The following is a 6,000-nucleotide window of genomic DNA, read 5'->3' as shown; positions in this document are numbered from 1 at the left end:
CCAACTCCCTGTTAATGCACCTGGGAAAAACAAAAGATGGTGTCCCAGCTCATTGGGCTCCCACCTCCATGTAAGAGACTTGGATGAAGCTCCAGGTTCTTGTCTTTAGTCTGGCCCAGCCCTGGCCATTTTGGCCATTTGGGGAATGAACCAGCAGATAGCAGATAGATAGATCGATCTCTCTCTCTCTCTCTCTCTCTCTCTCCCTCTCTCTGTGACTCTGTTTTTCTTAAAGATGTATTTATTTGAAAGTCAGAGTTACAGAGACAGAGACAGACTTTCCCTCCAACTAGTTCACTCTCCAGATGGCTGCAATAGCCAGGGCTGAGCTAGGCTGAAGCCAGAACCTTCATCTGGGTCTGCCACATGGGTAGCAGGGGCCCAAACACTTGTGCCATCCTCCACTGCTTTTCCCAGACCATTCGCAGGGAACTGGATTGGAGGTAGAGCAGCTGAGACACGAACTGCACTGTGCGGGATGCCAGTGTCTTAGGCAGCATCTTTATCTGCTACAACACCAGCCCCAAAATCTGCCCTGTAACCTGCCCTAGTCAAATGTTTACAGATATGTTCCTTTTACTACAATCATAATACAAAATGTTTCTGTCCTCCCCAACAAATTCTCACCTGCACTTTTGTGATGAACTGCTGAACTCTCACAACTACAGACCTACTTTCTATTACTATGTGCTTTCTTTTCCTAGAATTTCACAGGAATGGAGTTATAGTTCTCTGTATTTTACTTAACACCCTGCTCTTGAGGTTCAGCCATGATGTGACTATCAGAAGTTTGTTACCTTTCATTTCTGAGTTACATTGCATTGTATAGATATTCCAAAATTTGTTTATCCTATAGTTAATGAACGTTTGGGTAGTTTACAGTTTTTGATGATTATGAATAAAGCTGCTATGAACATTTCTTCACAAGTATTGATGTACATGTTTGTTTTTTTTTTCTCTTGTGTAAATACCTAGGGAGGAAACTTCTGAATGCTTTTCATAGATTTGATTTTGTATCCCCACCAGTTGTTCTCTTTGCCAACACTGGGTATTGTCAATCTTCTTCAGTTGTTGAACTAGATGTGTCATGACATCTCACTGGAGGTTTACTATGCACTTGTCTGAAGACAAATGATGTTGAGCATCTTTTCACATGCTTATTTGCTACCGGTATATTAGTAAAATATCTATTAACTTTTGCCACTGATTAATCAGATTTTTCACTATCTTATTATTGATTTGTTCTCCTTGATTAAGTTTAAAGAAAATAATTTTATTTATGTGACTGAACAATTAGATTTAAGCTTTTATATAATACCTATACAGATTTGTCTTAAATAATTGCTGGATAACTCCATTTTCCAACAGTTAAAATGCTACCATTTGTATTGAATATAAATTATTTTTAACTTTTAGATATTAAAATTTAAAACTTACAAAAAGTATGTAAAATAACAGACTGAAATCTCAAGGACCCACTACCCAGCTCCTACAGTTATCAACATTCTGCTATTCTTGTTTCCTCTATGCTTTCAAACATTTTGAATTTATCACTGGATTATTACTACTAGTATCTGTAGTATTTTATTTTTTGTTGAGATAAAATGCATCCATACAAAATACGCAATTATTAGACATGCAGATCTAAAAAAATGGATGCAATTGGCTAACCCACAATCCAACCTCTCTCACGATATAGGAACATTCTTGTCTCCCTTGAAAGTTTTGTTGCATTCCATATCAATAACACCCCTCTGTCTCCCAACCCAGGCAGTCAGTATTTTGATTTTATTTTTGCCTTAGATAATTTTGCCAGTTCTAAAACTTAACATGAATGGATTCATTCAGGCATGTACTTCTTACATCTTGGAGTGTACTCTGTACATCATCTGTCAGAGTAATTCACGTTGAATGAATCGACAGGTATCTGTTACTATCGTTGAATGGTATTTTGTTATATGAATATACATTGGCTTGTCTACTTTCTATAGATGTACATGTTGTTTCCAGTTTTTGGCTATTGTGATTAAAGCTGTCATGAATATTCTAGGCCAAGACTTTGTTGAGCTCATGCTTTCATTTTTTTCTTGGATAAATGTCTAGGAGTATAAGGTCAAAGGGCAGGCAATTTAAAAGAAAGTGTCAAACTCTTTTGTCAAAACAGTTAAGCAACTTTACACTCATGTCAATAATGTATGGGAGTTCCAGTTACTCACATCTTTGCAATATCAGTGTGGTTAGATTTTTGCATCCTTGCCATTGTACAGGGATTTTATTGGCAAAGCATTTTGTTTTGCCTTTCTCTTATGATTAAAATTAACCATGCTGAGTTCTTTTTCATGTACTTATTGGCCATTTGTGGAAATTAATCTGTGTATAACTTGCATGTTCATATGTTCTGAGCTGTAGAATTCTGAATATAATCTAGATACAAGTCTTTTGTCAGCAACGTAATTTGTGAACATATATTTTTAAGTATTTTTGGTTTGTATTCTGGCTTTCTTATTCATTTTCCTAACATTAATAAACATATCTGGGGGTGGAGAGGGAGACCTCTACTTAATAAGACAGTCACATCCTGTATTGAAGTACCTAGGTCAGTTCTCAGCTCTAGCTACTAACTACAGCTTCCTGCTGATACAGACCTAGGAGACAGTGGTGGGGGCTCAAGTGGTTGCATCCCTGCTGCCCCTGTTAGAGACTTGGATTGAGTCCCTGGCTCCCAACTTCAGCCTTGCCTTGCCCCAACCAGTGCAGGCATTTAGAGTGAACCAGAGGATGGGAACTCTCTGTTTTGGGGGTTTTCTTTGATTCTTCAGTTAATTAATTAATTAAAAATAATATGGTTGAAAAATAACACACTTGTATGTTCTCTACTAAAAGCTTCATCGATGTAATGTGTAGCTGATACAGCTGAATATTTTGTTTCCATAGGGATAGTCAATTATTCCAGTGGCATATTGAGAAGATTATCCTGTCTTCATTGAATTCACTTGACACCTTTATTGCAAATCAATTAGCCATAAAAATATAGGTTCATTTGGACCCCTCCATTCTATTTCATTGGTCTGTTCATCTATCTTTGTAACAATGGCATGCTACCTTGCTAAATTTGATTTATAGTAATTCTTGCAGTAGTGCAAGCCTTCCATTTGTCTTTTTCCTTTTGGTTCCCAATAATGTTTTCAAAATAATAGATCCATTGTATATTCATATAAATTTTACTGTAAACACCAATTTCTATGAAAATACCTCCTGGATTCTGATTGAGATTATATTTGACCTATCAATTTTGGAAAAATGGACATATTAAGAATATTGGGAGTATATCTCCCTATTTGTCACTATAGTGTATTTTATTGATTAACTTTTAAATGTTAAAACAATTGTGAATCACTTGGGTAAATTTCACTTGGCCATCATGTATTGTCATTGTTTATTTTATATTTTTTTTAAATTTATTTATTTATTTATTTTTGACAGGCAGAGTGGACAGTGAGAGACAGAGAGGAAGGTCTTCCTTTTGCCGTTGGTTCACCCTCCAATGGCCGCCGCGGTAGGCGCGCTGTGGCCGGCGCACCGCGCCGATCTGATGGCAGGAGCCAGGTGCTTCTCCTGGTCTCCCATGGGGTGCAGGGCCCAAGGACTTGGGCCATCCTCCACTGCACTCCCTGGCCACAGCAGAGAGCTGGCCTGGAAGAGGGCAACCGGGACAGAATCCAGCGCCCGACCGGGACTAGAACCCAGGGTGCTGGCGCCGCAAGGCGGAGGATTAGCCTAGTGAGCCGCGGTGCCGGCTATTTTATATTTTATTTACAAATATTTTGTTAAGGCCATTTGCATCATCTTTATGAGAGATATTGCTCTATACCTTTCTGATAATGTCTGCTTAATTTTCCTTAAAGGAATGTGTTGATGTCATCAAATGGGTTTGGGCATAGTTTCTCTTCCTCTATTATCTGAAAGAATTTGTTTAACTGTGCTAATAATTTTCACTAAATGTTTGATAGAATTCACTAGTGAAATTTTAAGACCTAGAATTTTCTTTGGAAGATAATTTTTAATATCAAATTCAAATTATTTGATAGGTACAAGTACCTAGGTTTTTATTTCAACCATGTCCTTTCTGGTGATTTGTGTTTTCCAAACAACTTTTCCATCATCAAATTTGTTGGTTTAAAACTGCTCATAATATATCTTAGATCCTCTTAATTTCACAGATTTTAAGGTAATATTCCCTCTTCTATTGATAAGGTTGGTAATTTAGGTTTTTTATATGGCTTATCTGATCACTTCTGCCAGGTACTTACCAATTTTACTTAACATTTTCAAAGAACCAATTTTTTTGTCTTAATTTTCTCTATCAGCATATTTTTTTCATTTTTATTGATATTTGATAAATATTTTCCATTTATTTTGGGTTCAATTAGCTCATCTTTTTCTACCTTCTTAAAGTGGAAATCATAGTAGTTTATCTTAAGTTTTTTAATCTTTACTATATATACATAAATATTTAAAATAAGAAAAGTAACTAAAGAAATTCTTCTACTTTAGCTAAATCAAATTTTGATAATTTTGTCTATTATTACTTAAAACATTAACTTTTCCTTATAATTCCCTAACTCATTAGTTTAAGTGTATTATTTTATTTGCAAATATATGATGATTCATAGTTTAATTTTCTGAAGGACAGAGGAGTGTTTTTATTAGTTCAGTCTTTGAAGCTGAATGATTCTTGTTTCATGGCCAATCTATCCTGGTGAACCATCATGTGCACTTGGAAACAACGCATGTACATCCTTAGCTGTAGGCTATAGTGTTCTATTGTCAAGATTGTATGATAGTGCCATTCTGACTTTAGGTATCTTGTTTATTTTTTTTTATTTTATTTATTTTTTTTTTGCAGAACTGCTATATCAGTTATTAACAGAGGAATGCTAAAATACGTGATAATGATTTTACTTTAATTGATTGACTTGCTGTCTCAGGTTCTCAGTTCTCTTATTTTGAAGCTTTTATTGTCAGGTACAAGGAAATTTGTAATTTCTATATCTGCCTGATGTATTGACTCTTTTATCCTTATGAAATGCTCATATTTGTCTCTGGTAATGTGCTTAAGTCTTCAAGTATATTTTGTGTGACAGCCATTTTTTTTTTTTTGGCCTGGAATATCTTTTTTCATCCTTTTACACTCACCATATCTGTTTCTTTATATTTAAAGACCATTCCTTACAGAGTAACTGTAGTTGGATCTATCATATCTAGTTTGACAATGTCAGCCCTTTAATTGTAGTGCTTGTGATATTTATATTTAAGGTAAACAATGATATGATTGGATTTGGAATAACTTTTTTCTCTTTGTATTATCAACTTTTGCCCTAGTTCTCCTTTTCTGCTTTATTCAGGTTATCAAAAAAAATTTACCATTGCATTTTATTCATCTATTATCTTTTTAGATATATCCCCTTTGTATTGATTTTTTTTATGTTTCTCTGAGAATTCTAGTATACTTTATGAGAATTTACTTAGAGCTTCTCTTATATACTAGTTCACATAAAATATTTGAACCTTTCAACTGCCTGGTTCCATTTATCCCTCCCCAATATTGTGTACTATTATTGCTGATGTGTACAATTATATGCTGCATATATAAAGTGTACATACAAATGTTATAAACTCATGATATGATCTTGTTATTTTTACTTTTTTTTTTTAAAGGCAGAGTTAGAAGGAGAGGGTGAGAAAGAGACCTTCTGTCTGCTGGTTCACACCTCAGATGGCTGTAATAGTCAGTGCTGGGCCAGTAGCTTCCTTGGGTCTTCTATGTAGGTGCAGAGGCCCAAGCACTTGGACCATATTCTACTGCTTTCCCCGGCACAGCAGCAGGCAGCCAGATCAGAAGTGGAGCAGCTGGGACTTGAACTGGCGCCCATATGGGATGCCAGTGCTGCAGATGATGGCTTAACCCATTATGCCACAACACCAACCTCTTCTTATTTT

Source organism: Lepus europaeus, chromosome 11, assembly GCF_033115175.1.
Source record: "Lepus europaeus isolate LE1 chromosome 11, mLepTim1.pri, whole genome shotgun sequence".
Lineage (NCBI taxonomy): Eukaryota > Metazoa > Chordata > Mammalia > Lagomorpha > Leporidae > Lepus > Lepus europaeus.
This window is presented reverse-complemented; position numbering follows the sequence as displayed.